This window comes from Macaca fascicularis, chromosome 17 (genome assembly GCF_037993035.2).
Source record: "Macaca fascicularis isolate 582-1 chromosome 17, T2T-MFA8v1.1".
NCBI lineage: Eukaryota > Metazoa > Chordata > Mammalia > Primates > Cercopithecidae > Macaca > Macaca fascicularis.
In genome coordinates, this window is record NC_088391.1 from 35,353,865 (window position 1) to 35,373,710 (window position 19,846).

The following is a 19,846-nucleotide window of genomic DNA, read 5'->3' on the forward strand; positions in this document are numbered from 1 at the left end:
CAAAATAACTATTTGTGGAAAATTCAGGCATAGTATCACATGGGCCATTGGACATATTAGTACATTTTATATGCACATATGAAATTATCATTACTAATCTATTAAAACTAACATATCAAGCTGACCTAAAATATAGGGACATGAAGCTTAAATATACATCAATGTCTATAGATTGTTAAAATAAAGGTGCATCTCAGGATTTAGATTTTATAATATGAATTAACATTGGCATTTTGGATTCTATGAATGCTATTACTATGCAAAAATAAATTTAAAAGAAAATATGTCACATTAATGCCATGGGTCATGAAAATAACAATAGTACTTTTCCTAAAAAATAAGCCAATAATTTTGAGAGATGGATATAGAAAGAAAAGGGATTACCAATTGTTCCTGTGTTTTTTATTACTGTATCCATCCATACGATAACTCCAACAAAGTAAGAAACTTGGGCATATTTTTCACAGCAATCATAATGAACAATTTTACTTGTATTATCCACTGCTACTATGGTAAAATCTCAGTTCCCCTTCTACCTCTGTTTTCACTTGCTTCTTTTTTTGTCAACTATTCTTTCTTTTCTGGAACTCTAAATTCAAAAGTGTGCCAGGATTATTTTACTTCATAGGACTAACCCAGACCTATGACACTTCCTAATACACTAATGCTTCAAAAATGTATTAATATATCTCCAGACCATATTTCACTTCTGAATAATCTCATCTCCATTTTAATGTCTCCAACTGAAATCCTTATTCCCTACCCTCAAAATCCTGCCTTTGCTGCTTATATATCACTCATATAAAACTGAGTAAATATAACTTTACCCACTTTCAATTATTTTGTTTGATTCGTCAGAGCTGTTGTCACCTGAGGTAACACGTATGTGTGTTGGTTTGCCCACCTCCCCTATACCACAGGACCTAGAAGAGAACCTGGTGCACATTTCTCAGTGAACGAATAAGTGAATGAGAATGAGAATAAATAATACTAATGACGTTGTCACAACACAAAGATTAATTGAATGCAATACTGTATCAGTTTTCTATACTGATATTACAAATTATCACACATTTAGCAGCTTCAAGACCACATTATTTAAATCTTATAGCTCTATAGGATAGAAGTCTAGCATAGGTTTCATTGAAATAAAATCAGGTATTACTACGTTTTCTTGGAGGCTTTAGGGGAACATCTGTTTCCTTGTTCTTTCCAGGTTCTTGAGGGCACCCACATCCCTTGGCTTATGGCGCTCTTTCTTCATCTTCAAGGCCACCAACATTGCATTCCTTTTATTACTTTTCTGTAGTCACACTTTCCCTTATTCTCTTTTCCAACTCCCTTTCTACTTCCCTTATGATGACATTGGGCCCACCTGAATAATACGAGGTAGTATCCCTATTAGCAAGCTTAATTATACCTGCAATCTTAATTCTCCTTTGCCATGAAACCTAGTATACCCCCAAATTCTGGGGATTAGACTGTAGACATCTTTCATAGAGATATTATTCTGTCTGCTATAAATTCTCAAGAACATGATCATGGTATAGGATATAATATTTAAGGCATACAGGAGTTGGATTTTAAAACCACTGAAGACATGTAGAGTATTAAAATAAATGATTGAGCAAGTTACACTTCCTTAGAATAAAATAATATAAGCCAGGTTATTACATCATGTAAAATCTCAAAATAAACACCAGAAAAGTATTGTGTGGGAAAAATAATAATAATTAGGACTGTACAAGAATATATCTGTAACACTGGGGATGGAGCAGAATGTTCTAAAACTACCACTTGTTGGATGAATTATAAAAGGAAAAGTTACAGAATGTATAAGAAAGAAACTTACACAATCACATTCATGCCCAAAATTAAAAGGCACAAATCACCATGGAAAGCAGAGTTTAGCAAACATGAAAGATAAGATATTGAAACCTTCAATTTATGAAGGATTCTTGAAATCAATACAAAAACAAAGAAATCCATACCAAAAACTATAGAAAACTAAAAATTTAAAAATTAACTGAAAATGTGCAATATAATTGTATGAGTTTGTTCTCACACTGCTATAAAGAAATACGAGACTGGGTAGTTTATGAAGAGAAGAGGCTTAATTGACTCACAGTTCCACAGATTTGACAGGAAGCGTGACTGAAATGCTTCAGGAAACTTACATTCATGGCAGAAAGTAAAGGGGAAGCAAGCACCTTCTTCACATGATATTAGGAGAGACAGAGCAAAGGGGGAAGTGTCACACACTTTTAAACCATCAGATCTCATGAGAACTCACCCACTACCATAAGATAAGCAAGGGGGAAATTCTCTCCCAGTATCCAGCCACCTCCCACAAGACGCCTTCGCCAATTTGACATGAGATTTGGGTGGGGACACAAATCCAAACCATATCATTCATGGTAGCCTATGTAATGATGTTTTTTAAACTCTCTTCTTTATGGCCTTTAAATTATCAAAAACGTCAGTGCAATAATACATACTCATTAGGCTATGGTAGAACATAAAACATTTTTGTAAAAATTTGAAGCAAATTTTTAACTGGAATTTCATGATATATTTTTAGTACAAACAGTTTGTTAAACCAGTCATATTTCCTTTACACTTTTTGGTAAAATGTTATTATCATAATTACTGTTACCAAAAATTTCTACCAAATATCTGGGATGGTACAATGGTGGATGAGGTTCTGGGTTAGTATTTCTGCTTTTCTACATTGTAGGAAGAGTCCTCAGAAAACAATCGTAAAACTTATAGCCATGTTAATTGTAGTAAGAGGAAGAAGTAACAAAGGGAAATGGAGGCAGAAGGAGCTTGGATATTAGGGGTTAACACAAGGAGCTCTGTGCTCTGGAGCTGCGTTGGGATGCTTCATTTTACTGCACTGTCAAAACAACCATCTAGAAGAGAGTAATACAACCGTGTTACTTCCTGCTATGCACCTAAATAAATAAATGAATACGAAAAATTAATTATAACTAACAAACGATCTAAAATGCATATAGATATCAACATTGAATTCACAACCTCTCTTCTGTTTAAAAATATTATTAGACTTTTAAAAATGCATTAAATTTATTTTCCTTACTTCCACCAAATACAGTTTAGAGCCCACATATTCTGATGTTGCAGTTTGTTTTTGTTTGGTTTGGCAGAAAATAATACAGCTCTTATTAATCTAATTTTATCTCTATAAAACTGATGAGGTGTTGAGAAAACAATAAATACATATATAAATCGCCTTCCTTCAAAATCTTTCTACAAACTTTTTAAAATGCCATTGATAATGGAAAAGAAATACTATATTCTTTCAGGTCATAGGTGACTTGAAAAAATTATTAACAAACTTTAATTTCCTTAGTCACATCTATCCATTAATTTTATTCTTTTTTCCTTCTTTGTCTAGTACACTTTATTTTAATAATGAAATCCATCCATTCAGAATCACATTTTTCCTTGGCATCTGTGGAGAATTAAAATTTGTTTTGAGAACTATGTATGCCTAGAAGTCCTAGGCAGTTTTAGATAACAAGCTGGGTATTTTGTCATTTTTTGTATTATTTATTATTTTGCCTTTATCTCCTGGAGTAAAATAAAGTGCATTGCTTCTAGCCTTTCATACACAATAAGAATAGATAAAGTTGTTGTAATAATATTTTTCCTTAAAAATCACATTAAAATAAACTCAGGGTTTTTTGTTTATTTGTGCACGTAGTGTTGTTGTTATTTTGATTTTGTTTAGCAAAATATAAGTGAGGTGAAAATGGCAAGAAACCAGAAATAAATTATACATTAGAACTTAAAGGCAAACATCCAGTCAATTCTAGTTAAGAGATACTTGGATTCTTCCAAGTACAATCAGTTATCTACTTTTATCATATGCATTTGTGTGAATTATTCAGGTTATATATGTAACACATATATGACTTTATAACTTCTTAATTATTAGGTAGATAAATATTTATATTTGATATTAACTTACTTTCATTCTATCTTTACAATATTTATGACAGTTAACCAGGAACATGTAGCTTATTCCTACATTAACTGTACACCTCAATCTCTCCCTTTTCTGGGCGTTTTCTTAATCTGGGCAAGAACCCAGATCAGATCAAGAAAATTTCAAAGCACTAGTTATATGATAGATGCAAGATAAACATCCTTGGTGAGGAATGTCTTATGAATCCAGGGCAGTCTTATCAACACCTTCCTCACAAGTGACTTTTGTTCATGTTTATGGCTGAGAAAGGTGCCAATGAACATCGATTTTTACTTATAAATACAGAAGATTTCAATTTTATTATTCCAAAAACAACTTAGTTATTTTTTACATTTTTTCCATGTTACATAGACACACAAAATCAACCATTTAAGAAAATGCACTGACAAGTGTTTTCACATACTGTTCTTTGTCTAAAAAGTGCTTTATAGGTAGTACAGATAGTGATCAAATAGTTTGATTTCTGCACACTCCCTGGGTGACTGTTTCCTGATGTTCAGAAGGTTGTGACACTCCTAACCAGTTGATCCCAAGACACTTAACTTATGAACCAGCAGCTCTCCCCTTATTAGCCTTCTATCCTGCAGTCTTTTCACCCCCCACCCAACCATTCACAATGGGAAAATTAATCATTACTGCATATCACACTGACTGTGTTACACACGTCTTTACAGTGACTTGTATTCTCCCTTAAAATCAGGTTTGAATTGGTCAGTCTGAATGTTAAGGCCTCCTGGGTGATTATTTCTACCTATCTCATCTTCCCCCATGAGTTTCTTTCCTACTTTCCAATTTAAAATATTATAATGACTTATTATACCTGGACTTCTCTGTTCCTTTCCTTTTCCCTCTCCACAGTCATATTAATGGATTATATTTTTATCTTCTTTATTCAGAAGAACGAAACAATGCTTTACAGTCACTAGCAGCCTTGTCTTCCAAATTATTTTATAATCTTAATCATTTCCAAGGAATTATATTCACTTTTTAGGGAAGAGCTGCTAATACTTTTGATTATTTGTATCGATATAAAATTTATTAAAGTTCCTTTCTCCAAAATACTTAGTTCATTAAGTTTCTTTATGTGGTGCACATAGGATAACATGATGTTTCTGGGGGGCATACACAGGTACTCTACCTATAGGTCAAGACATGCCATAGGATAGCTTTTCCTTTGAAAAGCCAAATTCACTCTGCCCTACTACTGGGAATCTTTTGGGGTCATTTGGAAACAGTTAAAATGGAAACTTTCTTTTTTAAAAAGGTTTAGTAAACAAAGGTCAAGTTAAGTCTGCCTTTAAACAGAATAAATAAAACATCGTGTTCATTAAATTTACACTGATGGAACATTCAGCCTCTGTTCTCAGTGGAGAACAGGAAAAGGTAGAGAGGAATCAGATGAAATAACATCTGTTTGTTAGGGATTTCTGTGACTAAAGCACAAAATATATAATGGTGATTGATATAGATACAGATGATATACATATACGTTTTTGACATGAATTGAATATAGGTATATAAATATCATATACTTGCATACATATGCATGTAGCATAGATGTATACTGAGGGAGTGATTTAATTAGAATTACACAGCGCTGTTTTAGAGACACAGATAAAAAGGGGAGCAGGAAACAGAGAAAATAGAGACAAACAGAATTTAAGAAAAAGATATGTTAATTTAAACCCTATAATTTTAGACATGAAGAAATGGAAGCAAAAAAAAAAAAAAATGATGAGACTTGCTGCCAGACAGCACAGCTAGCTAAAGGCCAACACAAGTGCATTTCCAGAGTACAGTGAATGCAAGGAGGCAATCTGCTGGCGTTTGAATTCTGACTCTACTTATAGGATAAAGTATTCCCTACCATAATTTTATACCAGTTTTACTTAACTTCCTTATGCCTCAGTTTCTGCACATGGACATTATAGCAACATACCTTCTACATGGGAGTGTTATGAGAATTGAAAGTGTGAAATTCTCAGTCTATTCTTCTCTGGGCACATCTTCAGCACTGTATGCCGTTAGCCCTCTTTTCCTCCTGAACCTCAGTCCACTTTTTTTTTTTTTTTAAACACCTTTTTTTATATTAATCTTAAAGTAGAAAAAAATACCTTTCTGAAATGACACTAAGAACAATCACTATTCCTAGTGAAATAAGATTTATATTAACAATAAACAATATTTACATGTTGTTAGTTTTATATAATTATATCCCAAATTAACAATTTTCTAGTTTAAATGGTCAAAAGTGACTTAAACTACTTTGTTGAAGAGTGATGATTTCTGGGTTCAAACCTGCTTTTTAAAGTATCTCTTTTTCCTTCTTTCTCTTTTCCAGCATCCTCTAAAATGAATAATACTTTCTCTAAGGCAACATTTCTACATCCAAAGCCTAATAGACCTTTTTCTTTCTTTTGTACTCTTTGTTAAAAGCCTCTGTAATGGAGAATACCTTTCTTTGAGTTCTGCATTTCCCTTTATCTAAAGAGAGGACTGCCTGCAGGCAGTCCTGGAGTTCTAGGAGGTTGCTATAACCTTCTTTGTGATTAGATTACCAGCAATCTGCTACTTCTCTGCACAATGCATTTCTAAAACACTAATGATAGAAAAATGAGCCAAACAATGCCGTTTCCTATGGTTGGAGTGGGGTGGGAGACAGATCATTGTTCTGTTCTTAGAGAGAGAGAGAGTGCACACTCATTTTTACTTCAGTATTATTTTGGAATATCATATATGTTTTTAGCTTTTCTTTTTCTTTTTCCTTTTTACTTTAAGACACACAGTGGACTAGCTTAAAAGGAAAGCTAAATTAAGACTAAAAGATTGCCCAAATCATTAAAGTTCATTATTTATATTTTCTGACAAATCTTTTTAGTTCTTGGATTTACTCTAGCGTTTTTGTCATCACTGCTTAAACTTTTAGAATGTTTTTCTACTACTTGGTAACAGTTAAAGAACAAAATGCAGTAAAATACACAAAGAATTTCATTGTAACTCACTACTCTACCAACAATGTCAAAATACATGTTACTGACTTGCAGTACCATAAAGCTAATACACAAAATGTTTTTCCGTTGATTTCATAATAATCATCGTGCATATGAACAATTGATAAGTGAATGCTCATATTTTACATTTGACATATGATTTAAAGGATTATAGTACATGTACAAAGTACATTTCTTTGGGTCAGATAAAAAGGATTTTCTCAGGGAATGAAATTAAAATAGAAGTGGCATATAGGCTATCAAGAGAGCAAAACATTCACATGAACCTAGTATCATATATTGCTAATCACCAGCACTACAATTCATAAACTGCCAACGATACAAAGAAGGAAAAGAATGGAGAGTGATCCTTGTAAAGATAAATTTGTAATACTTTCCCACTCTGTTTCTATTAAGGATTATGTATTCCTTTCGTGTTTGACGTTTACAACAGGGAAAGGAATGAAAAATTGAAATGAAATAGAAAATATACTACTGTGGAAAAGTGGCCTAAACATTATAAGGGCAGCAACATAATTTAAAATATCAAATATCTGGAACTGGTGGGCTACTGTCTAACCCTTTGGTTCTTCATCCACAATTTCAGTTATTAATACAGAGAACAAAAACAAGATGATGGTAAGAGCTACATTTTTTACTCTATCATTTTTTAGTTGGTGTTATAAATGTTGTTGTTGGATCACAAACATAAAAGCTAGAAAGCCTGGGTTATAGTGTTGGCCTTGCTAATTGTGGATTTATAAACAAGATTAATTTCATTAGGAACTATACTGAACATTTCTCTAAATGATTTCTAATGATAATTCCATGATTCCATAATAAAGTATGTAAGTCCCAACAATGCAGGATACTTCATTATTACAGCATTGCAATAGTGATATCATGTTCAGAGAAATAAGGTATACATATAAACTTGCTTTCAATTTTACATTTCTTTTAGTCCCTACATTTGCTATGGTTTTAACGTGTTCCCCAAATTTTACATATTGAAAACTTAATCTTCAAATGTATACGCTGGTGGTATTTAGAAGTGGAGTCTTTGGGAGGTAGATAATGTCATCAGGCTAGGGCCCTCATGATGGAACTGGTGGCTTTATAAGAAGAGAAAGAGAAACCTGAGCTGGCAAGCTCTTACCCTCTCATTATGTGATGTTTTCTGCCCTGTTATGACACATCAAGAGGGCCCACACCAAATGCCAGTGCTGTGTTCTTAGACTTTCCAGTCTCCAGAACTGTACACTAAAATAGACTTCTTTCTTTATAAATTACCCAGCCTATTGTGTTCTGTCAGCAACAGAAAATGGGCTAACATATTGTTATTTATTTAGAATTACACAGAGATTAATTTATGTATTCAGAAAAATGTTGTTATAATAGAAGTTGTATATAAGCATTGCCTTGGCACTGAAGTTATGATTTCAAGTAGGACAAATAAGTTCATGCTCTGAGGAAAATTACTGGCTGCAAATATATGAAAAAATTAAAAAGTAAATACATGACTAGAAGAAGAAAAACACAGAAATTTGAAAAAAAAAATATGAAACGAGTTAGGTGAAGTGTTAAAGAAGCTGCTACTTTAGTCATCTAGCAAAGCCTCTAAGAGGAGGTGATGTTTGAAATAAGAAGTAAAGGTAAGTGCCGGGCATGGTAATGAGTGCCTGTAATCCCAGCTACTTGAGAGGCTGAAGCAGGAGAATTGCTTGAATCCAGGAGATGGAGGTTGCAGTGAGCCGAGATTGCACCACTGCACTCCAGCCTGGATGGCAGAGCAAGACTCTGTCTTGGAGAAAAAAAAAAAAAAAAGAAGTAAAGGTAAGAATGAGAGCTAAAAGGACAACTTAAGAAAAAAGTCATCCAAAAAGCCAATGACTTGGAGGCTAAAACAAGCCTATCTCTTTTCAGTAATAAATGGAAGGTAAGTGTGGCTAGAGCGTGGTGCTCAGGGAAATTAGCGGATCAAAACGATGTTGGAGAGACTGATGGTAGCTCCTGAAGTCATGGGGAAGAGTGTGGATTTTGTGGTAAATAATTAATATTGGAAGAAATTTACATTCTAATAGGGAAAAATAAATACAAAACAAATATGAAAAAGTACAAGTTAATGAAAAAAACAGATGCTCCTTGACTTACGATGGAATTACATCCTGATAAACTCAATGTAAGTTGAAAATCTTGTAACTGAAAATGCAACCAACCTACTGAACATTGTAGCTTATCCTAGCCTACATTAAACATGTTCAGAACACACATAATAGTCTATAGTTGGGAAAATGTCAAAATCCAAAATTTGAAATATGATTTCTACTAAATGCTTGCTGCTTTTGCATCATTGAAAAGTTGAAAAATGGTAAGATGAACCATCGTGATTTGGGGACAACTATAGGACTATATAAAAAGGGCATGCAGTACCAGTTTGAAGAGTCAGAGGTAATTTCCTTGATAAGGTAACATCTTTCAGTATAATGGAAAATATAAAATTGGCAACAAAGGAAGAGAAAGACAGGAAGTCAGGAAGGAAGAAAGGAAGCAAAGAAGGATTGAATGAAGGAAGGAAAAAGGAAAAAAAGAAAGAAAGAAAAGAGTTACGCGATAGAACTTAGGATATGCTAATCCAAAATACAGCTCATTGGTATTTGAGAAAATAGCAGAAGCAAAGTGGTTATTCTGACCTTATCTTGCCCTTCTCTCCTAAAACGGAACATACGTAGGAACTAGAAAGAAGCCCCTTTACCCCTTTTCCCCTGAAATGAGTAATAAAACCTGGCTGACTTTACCCTGAAGTATGTCATAAGACTCTCATTCCAGAGTAGCACTCCTTCTCCCAGGTAGGAAGGAATGTCCTTACCTCTTACGGCAGAGACACAGAGACGCAGAAAAGAATGTGAACAAATAGGACTTGCTAAGTTCCCCCTTAATTACCATGAGATCAAACTCCATTTTACAATAATCATATTACTGCCTGAGGCTCCATAAAAATACAGGTTCTCCTGTTTCTTTGGGTTTTTATTTCATAAACTTCTATGTCATATAAAACTGATATTAAATACATTTGTGTGTTTTGTTGTTGTTGTTGTTGTTAATCTGTCTTTTGTTTTAGGGGTCTCAGCCATCAACCTAGTGATTGGTGAGAAAACAAATATTTTCTCCCCTACAGAAAAAAAAAAAAAAAAAAAAAAAGAAAGGAAAGAAACAAGAAAAAAGAAAGAAAGGGAAAAAAGAAAGAAGAAAGGAAAAGAAGGAAGAATGAAGGAATAAAGGAAGGAAGAAGAAAAGACAAAGGAAGAGACAGAAAAGTAGTGAAGAAAGAACAGAGAGAAAGAGAGACATGGAGATGAACAAGCAGCTTTAGCAAAGGGAATAGTATGTACTATGGTGCAGAGTCAAAGGAGCACACATCTTTTTTTTTCCACCTACAAGACTGCTAGAAAGATCAAATAAGAGAAATTGCTTTACTATAATTCCCAACCCTTGATTCACTTACAGTGGCCACTTGAATCTTCCTAGTTACAAAACAGGAAGGCTTTGAGACTGTAATATGTATTAGGAACTGTGCTAGATACAAAAAAGCTAATTGCTTTAATACATATGAAGAATTTGTATTTCAATAACTGTGTACCAAGTGCAAAAACATAGTGACTAATAGACCATGGTCCTAAGGAAACCTACAACCTAGATGGAGAAAGAATCAAACAAATAAACAGGGACTAGATCTAGATAGTTTCCATGAGTGAGATTTTTCCCACGAGATATGCAGATTGATTTGTAAATTGGGGAGTAGTTGAGTGCAAGATATTAAAGCTACTAGGAAACTAAGCCAATAGTTTTCAAATTTAACCTGAAAACAATGTGGAAGCAGTGAAATAATACTATTCTAATATCAGTAATTATCAGAGAAAAGAACTGAGTTGGGAGAAAAAAAAAAAAAATTAAGAGACTTGTCAATCTTGGTGGGGGGAAAAAAAAAATGTCCAGGGTCTCAACTGAGGCTCTGATAGAATAAATGAGGAGTACAATCTCAGTTTTCCCAATAATAATGTTGTTTCAAAGTAATGGTTTAGAAAATGAATATAAATGAGGCTTAGAAAGTTTTACTTAGTTATGTATGCTCAGTTATTAGCAATCAGTAACCAATATCTGATCATTCTAACTCACATTTTTACTATTTAGGCAGAAACAAATTTAATTCAATTTTTATATAAAATCTATTTCTTACAGTAGTTTTTACTTATTGTCTAAATAAACAATAAGATTTTATATTAAAAAGATATAAAAATTTATCAGAAAGTAGCTATTCAAATTTATACTGTTAGTATAAATTATGCCATAACCATTTATCATAGATGTTGATATTTCTATATACAAATCATTTTATGCCATAATTCTGAAATTAGCATTCTGAGGTCCAGAGAAGTGCACTGCATATTTAGGTACTAAGGAATGATTGAAGAACAGGCTGCCTCTGAATTTGAATGGCTCTGAGCAGTGCAAGGTTTGTACATCATTTTACACATGAGATAATTTCTTTTATTGGCTATCATATTTTTAGGTAAGATATCAGAAATGTTACATGTGTACAACTACAATTAGAATTTCAAAAGTGCTCAGATGATTGTGGGAAAATTCCTGAAATTGCATAAAATAAATTTGGCTCAGCTCAACTATTTTCTTGATTTATATTGATCATCAATTTCTAAATTATTCTTTCTTGGCAATAGTTGATGACATATCACATCTAAATGTTTCTTTTTCTTTCTATTGGGACTATGTTGTTAAAATGCTCATCAAATATTTTTTCTTGCTCCTACAAGTATAAAATTGCTTAACAGCAATTAATCTAATAATATTCTATCACCGTAGAAACAGTTTTGACTCTTGTGTAGTGACTAGCCTTACACAAGGATAAATTTGGTCTTTATCAATGGTCACTGATAAGTGATCTCTAGGCCCATAGAGTATCCTCTCCAATCTCTCTGATATAAGGTTCTTTGTTTGCCTGGGGGTGTTGGTTACTACATGGTCCAAGACCATGATTTATGTTGGGGACATAGGGCCACCAGAGAGTTCTGATTGTCAAAGAAACTACTGATTGTATATATTTGCCTGATCTCTGGAAGGGTATGGAGGCTAAAAATCATCCATATGGGCATGTGATGTATGACTGATCCCCAATAAAATATCTTAATACAAAGGATTTGGGTGAGCTTTTCTGGTTGTCAATATTCTGTGAGTATTGTGACACATTATGGCCAGGAGGAATTATCACCTCCATCACTCCAGAAGAAAAGGATGACTGGAAAATGCATTTGGACCCTTCCTGGACTGCCCTATGCATTTCTTTCTTGGCTAAAATTATGTTTTGTCATTTCTCCATAATAGACTGCAATCATGAATATAACAACTTTTAGCAAATTCTGTGAGAACTTTTAGTGAATTATCAAAACTGAAGGTGGTTTTGGAAACCCCCCAAACTTGCAAATAGTGTCATAAATCTCATAAGTGAGGTTGGTTTTATGGGGTACTATGCCACCAGTCTTTGCAGTTTGGCTAATCTTGGTTAACTTACAATATAAGTAATGGAATTTTAATCATTTCCATTTTATCAAGCTGTCAAATTAACTTTGATAACTTTTTATAGTAAAATGAGCCCTGAAACAGTTTGGATTTGTGTTCCTACCCAAATTTCATGTAGAATTGCTATCCCCAGTGTTGGAATAGGAGCGTGGAGGGAGGTGAATGGATCATGGGAGCAGATTTTCCCCTTGCTTTTCTCATGATAGTGAATGAGTTCTCAGAAGATCTAGTTGTTTAAAAAATGTGTGGTACCTTCTCCTTCTCTCTCTTTCTCCAGCTCTGGCAATGTAAGACGTGCCTCCTTTCTCTTTGCCTTCTGCCATAATTGTAAGATTCTTGAGGCCTTCCCAACCATGCTTCCTGTACAAACTATGGAATCATGAATCAATTAAACCTCTTTTCTTTATAAATTACCCATAGCAATACAAGAACAGACTAATACAGAAAATTGGTACCAGGTGTGGGGCATTGCTATAAAGATACCCGAAAATGTGGAAGCGACTTTGGAACTGAGTAATAGGAAGGAACTGGAAGTGTGGGGGGCTCAGAATAAGACAAGATGAGGGACTATTTGGAACTTCCTGGAGACTTGTTAAATTTTTATGACCAAAATGTTGATAGTGATATGGATAATGAAGTTCAGGCTGAGAAGGTCTCAGATGGAGATGAGAAACTTACTGGCAACTGAAGCAAAGGTCACGTTTGTTATACATTAGCATAGAGCTTGGACACATTGTGCCCACCACCTGTCCTGGAAATCTGTGAACCTTTGAACTTGAGAGTGATGATTCAGGGTATCTGGTGGAAGAAATTTTTAAGCAAGAAAAAAATTCAAGAGGTGACTTGGCTGCTTCTAGAAACCTATTCTTATATTCATGAGCAAAGAAATGGCCAGCAACTGGAACTTACATTTCAAAGGGAAGTAGAGTGTAAATGTTTGCAAATTTTGCAGCCCAGCTCTGCGGTAGAAAGGAAAAACCGTTTCTGGGGAGGAATTCAAGCTGGTTACAGAAATATGCATGAGTAAAGAGAAGCCAAACATTGATAACCAAGACAATTAGAAAAATGCCTTGAAAGCATTTCAGAAACCTTTGCAGCAGCCCCTCCCATCACAGGTCCAAAGGCCTAGGAGAAAAAGTGGGTCCCAGGGCTCTGCTGCAACCTCAGGACACTACTTCTTGATTCCCAGCAGCTCAAGCTCTTGCCATGACTAAAAGGGCCCCAGATACATCTCAGACCACTGCTGCAGAGGGTTCAAGCTGTAAGCCTTAATGGCTTCCACATGGGTTTAAGCCTGCAAGTGCAGAGTGTAAGAGTTGAGGATCAGGAGCATCTGCCCAGATTTCAGAGGAGGTATGGAAGTGTCTGGAGTCTAGGTAGAAGTCTGTTGCAAGGGCAGAGCCCTCACAGAGAAACTCTACTAAGGCAGTACAGAGGGAAAATGTGAGGTTGGAGTCCCCACACAAAGTCCCCCACCTAGAGAACTGCCTAAAGGAGCTTTGATAAGAAAGCCACCATCCTCTAGACCCCAGAATGATAGATGCGCCAGCAGCTTGCACCATCCACCTGGAAAAGCCACAGGTACTTAATGCCAGTCCATGAAGGCAGCCATGGGGGGTTATACCCTGCAGAGCCACAGGGGTGGAGATGCCCAAGGTCTTGTGAGCCCACCACTTGCATCAGTGTGGCTTGGATGTGAGACATAGGGTCAAAGGAGATTATTTTGCAACTTTAAGAATAAATGACTGCCCTTCTGGGTTTTGGACTTGTCTGGGGTCTGTAGCCCCTTTATTTTGGTCAATACTCCTTTTTGGAAAGGAAGCAATTACCCAATGCCTGCACCCTGATTGTATGTTGGAAGTAACTAACTTGCTTTTGGTTTTACAGGCTCATAGGTGGAAGGGACCTGCCTTGTCTCAGATGAGACTTTGGTCTATGGACTTTGAGTTAACACTGAAATGAGTTAAGAATTTGGAGACTATTGAGAAGAGATGATTATATTTTACAACGTGAGAAGGACATGAAATTTGGGAGAGACCAAGGGTAGAATGATATGGCTTGAATTTGTTTCCCGACACAAATCTCATGTCAAATCACAAACCTCAATGCTGGAGGCGGGGCCTGGTGGGATGTGATTAGATCATGGGGGCAGATTTCCCCCTTGCTGTTCTCGTGATAGCGAGTGAATTCTCACTAGATCCGGTCATTTAAAGGTGTGTAGCACCTACCCCCCTCTCTTCTTCCTGTTCTGTCCATGTAAGATGTGCCTGCTTCCTCTTTGCCTTTTGCCACAATTATAAGTTTCCTGAGTCCTGTCCAGCCATGCTTCCTGTACAACCTATGGGACTGTGAGCCAATTAAACTTCTTTTTTCTATTTAATGGTAAAAACTCAGAGCAGATTAAAATTTTTTCTGAATGCTTTTATCAGCACAAATATAGATATTTTAATTTAGGTGTGCCTATAAAAGTTTTATCCTCTTTGTGCTTTTTGGTTTTTGCCAAAATCTGATAGATATAATTTTAAATGCATCTTAAATCCAATTAGCCATTGTTAAAAAAAAAAAAAAAAAAAAAAGTGGGCCAGGTGTGGTGGCTCACACCTGTAATCCCAGCACATTGGAAGGCCAAAGCGGGTGGATCACCTGAGATCAGGAGTTCAAGACTAGCCTGGCCAACATGGTAAAACCACATCTCTCCTAAAAATACAAAGATCAGCTGGGCATGATGGCGGGTGCCTGTAATCTCAGGGACTCGGGAGGCTGAGGCAGGAGAATTGCTAGAACCTGGGAGGCGGAGGTTACAGTGAGCCAAGATCACGCCATTGCATTCTAGGCTGGGCCGACAACAGCAAGACTCTGTCTCAAAACAAACAAACAAACAAACAAACAACAAAAAAAAGTGTAATCCTATTTAATTATTTTATTCAATCAGATTCTACCTAGTGTTTAATATAACTCAGGTGCTGCCAAAAAAAAAAAAAAAAAAAAAAAAACCCTTGGGGATGCTTAAATTAAAAACATGCAAGACAAAACCAGTGAGACTACAGTTTGTTGTCACATGTGACAATTATAATTAAGGCATGGTAGCAAGGGAGGAATTACCCATTTGCTCTGAGTTAGAGCTCTTATTGACAAGACTGATCTATATTCACTATCTGCATTCTTCATGTCATGTTTCTATTTTTAAATAAAACAAATTGATGTCTGAAACTAACCTAAAACTGCTATATTCTTATTTAAATTGCACAGCTAGGTTGACAATAAATCAATGGTTTCCCAAAGTCAACATCAAATTGACACTTTATTTTATTAAATTTATTTACAATATTTGTACATTTTATGAGGTAACTCTGATATTTTGATGCCTGTATACAATATGTAATGATCACATCAGGGTATACAGGATATCTACCACCTCAAAAATTAATCATTTATTTTGGGAACATTTCAAATCTCCTCTTCTTATTTTAAAATGTACAATATATTATTGTTAACTATAGTCACCCTACTAAACGATCAAGCACTAGAACTTTTTCCTTCTGTCTGTCTGTTCATATCCATTAACCAATCTCTTTTAATTCCCTTTCTCACACACTTCACATCCTCTAGTAGGAGTCATTTTATTCTCTGACTCCAAGAGGCCAATATTTTTAGCTCCCACATATGAGTAAGAACATGCGATATTTGTCTTCCTGTGCCTGGCTCCTTTTGCTTAACATGATGACCTCCAGTCCATCCATGTTGCTACAAATGACAAGAAACTATCTATATCAATACAGATATAGACATAGATAGAGATCTATGTATATATACTATCTATCTATCTATCTACTATCTATCTATACATACACACAAATTGACATACTATTGTTTTTATGCATCTGTGTCCATTGATGAACACTACTGTTGATTCTGTCTTATTATTGTGAATAGTGCCGCAATAAACATGGGAGTCCAGATGTCCCTTTGATATACTGATTTTCATTATTTTCTATAAATACCAAGCAGTGGGATTGCTGGATTATACAGCAGTTCTATATTTTCTTATTTAAGAAATATTCATGTTGTTTTTTATAAATGCTATACTAACATTCCCACTGAACAGTGCATGAGGGTTCTCTTTTGTCAACATCCTTACCAGCATTTGTTATTTTGTTATTCAATCCTTAAAAGCTATTGAATTTGAATTGAATAAATTCTTCATTTTCTTTATAGTAATATATTCTTAAGTGCTGATCAATTACAAGTGAAATTCATATTATTTGCAAGGTAATTTATTTCCTATTTTTCTATTTTCAAATTATATGTAAATCATGCCTTTCTAAAAAATTTGAAATCAGTTTTACAAAACAAGTTTAGTTGAGTAAAATTTTAGAAAATTTATTTGTTTCTATTAAAACTGTATTTTACCTTTAGATATAAAAGAGTCCTTGGAGTTCGTTATATAACTGAATTCCAGAAAAGTGCCATGAGTTTGACAAAGCCACACACAGAATTGTTAACATATCTAATACTAAAATCAGAACTTTTCTTTCACATAGTTTATCCTATAACATTGTATATATTACCTCATATAAAAATAATAAAAAGTAAGAAACGGTTCACAAATTATTTTACACCAACAACTAGCAATATATTCAATTACATGTGAGCAATGAGAGATAAATACCCTGTCAGTATTTGTGGGAAACATTGTTTGTTATGGCAAAACATGAAATATCTTTGGAAAATTCTCCTAATGTATTTGGTATAGGTTGGTATCAGCTGATCCAGGGACTACAATCATAGACGGGTTTACGGATATTTGAAATTTCCTGTTACCTGAAGTATGGATTTCATCATATTATTCTGTATACAACTTCTAAATACACATTCACATATAAAACTATCCTATATAGACTATAGAAACTGTATAGACTATAAAAAGCAAGTAAGCACTGCAACTATTTATATTTATTACCAGTTAAAACTTGAAGTTGCTATTTAAAAAAAGTGACACTGCATAGCAATTATACATGCTTTTTAGACATGGTTCAAAATATGAATTAAGTTTTGTCAATTGGTAAATTAAAGAATGAAGTCAGGAGTCTCAATAGCTTGTTTATCACCTTCATGTTTTATATTTCAACATTTTTGAATACTTGACTTACAGAGAGATGTGGAAACTTCTAGTAAATTAGTAAAACTTTTCTTTCTTCAAAAGAAACTTATATTTTATTTCATATGATATAAATAAAAATTTAAAGTGCAATTGTTATTTAGATCCCACAAATCATAATTTTTCTTGGCTTAGAGCTAAATAAACAATTTCTATTTTTTGTTGCCCGAAGAGACAAAGTGAAGCAGTTCAGATCTCATTAAATAAAGCAATAAGAAGATAACTATTTTAAGTATGTTATGATGCACTGCATTTTCCCTAAAAGTAAAGGAATTTTTTTTTCTTTTTCTTTTTCTTTTTTTGCTTACCTTTTCTATTATACTTAATATTAAATACAAGGAGTGAAAAGATACTATTTTTTCTCAGGAAAGGCAGCAGTGTTTGCTATTTATTTACACTCTAAAACAATGCTTGTTGTATTTAATACATATTTTTAAATGATTTCAACAAAGCAGCTTTAGGATTATCCAGTTACACATAAATAAGTGGGTGATACATATAAAGAATAATGGCCATACATAACATATTCAGTTTCAATAAAAATACCTCACATCCTCACATGTCTTCATGTCAGACACTCACAATTTCTTTAACAGCTGAGAATATTCAAATTGTATTATAGATTGGACAAAATAAATAATTTTCTCTTAAATTGATTTAAGAACTGAGATGGAATTTAAAGCTGGAAATAATGTGATCACTTGTTAGATTTTAAAGTTATCAATTAGCATTATTTCAAACAAGGATTATTTTTATTATTGTGTTTATTATTGTTAATTGACAAATAATAATTGTATATATTTATGGGGTCCAGGGTGATACTTTGATATATGTATGTAATGTGTAAGGATCAAATTAGGGTAATTAGCATATCTATCACCTGAGACGCTTATCATTTGTTTCTTGTTAGCAACATTTATATAATCAGCTCTTCTGGCTATTTAATATTAGCCATGCTAACTAGAGAGAGATGATATCTCATTATAGTTTTGATTTTCATTTCCCTAATGATTGGTGAGTTGACAACTCTAAAAATATAACTGTTTTCTATTTCTGTTTTTTTTTTTTTTTTTTTTTTGAGACAGAGTTTCGCTCTTATTGATCAGGCTAGACTGCAATGGCACGATCTCAGCTCACTGCAACCTCCGTCTCCTGGGTTCAACTGATTGTCCTGCCTCAGCCTCCCGAGTAGCTGGGATTACAGGCATGTGCCACTATGCCCAGCTAACCTTGGGAAAAAACATAAGCTGAGAATGAGAGAGGGTTTAAGAGACAAAGGAAAAATGAAATTAAATTAGAGATGAATAAACATTCATCAAATCAAGGAGTCAATCTGTTATAAAATAATTTTAAGAAATTTAAACACCCAAGGTGAGAAATTTTCATAAGGAGATACAAGAAGCAGAGCAGTATACAACATTTGAACATTCTTTTTTTTTTTTTTTTTTTTTTTTTTTTGAGACGGAGTCTCGCTCTGTCGCCCAGCCCAGGCTGGAGTGCAGTGGCGCGATCTCGGCTCACTGCAAGCTCCGCCTCCCGGGTTCACGCCATTCTCCTGCCTCAGCCTCCCGAGTAGCTGGGACTACAGGCGCCCACAACCGCGCCCGGCTAATTTTTTGTATTTTTAGTAGAGACGAGGTTTCACCGTGGTCTCGATCTCCTGACCTTGTGATCCGCCCGCCTCGGCCTCCCAAAGTGCTGGGATTACAGGCGTGAGCCACCGCGCCCGGCCCTGAAAATTCTTTAGGGAAATGATGGAATTGATATTATTGTAACTAATTCTTACCATAGCTTTGTCAACCTTGTTTAAGCAATTGTTCATTAGGAATTTGGGTTATTATCAACAAAATAATGAGGGTAGAAAATTAAAATTATGAAATGACAATATAGGGTGACCGTATCTCTACAATGTTTTTTTTTTTATTTAAGTAGGCATGGTGGTGCTGGCCTGTAGTCCCAGTCCTAGCTACTTGGAAGGCTAAAGTGGGACGATTGGTCACATCCAGGAGTTCATGATTGCAGTGAGCTATGACCTAGCTTTTGCACTCCAGCTTGTGTGAAACAGTAAAACATTATTTCCAAAAATAAATA

The 19,846-nt window shown here is 34.5% G+C and overlaps 1 long non-coding RNA gene across 13 annotated transcripts in view; it reads right to left on the minus strand.

Annotated features, from left to right (window-relative positions):
• The window catches only part of LOC123569795 (uncharacterized), a 127,045-nt gene that overhangs the window by 25,330 nt on the left and 81,869 nt on the right, over positions 1-19,846 (minus strand). For 2 of the 13 annotated variants that reach the window (XR_012426673.1, XR_006693585.2), the window contains one exon: positions 2,706-2,915. The exons of the other annotated variants lie outside the window; for them this stretch is intronic. This is a non-coding gene — a long non-coding RNA (uncharacterized lncRNA). Of the gene's footprint in view, positions 1-2,705; positions 2,916-19,846 lie in introns of those variants that run through there. 13 annotated transcript variants of the gene reach the window in all.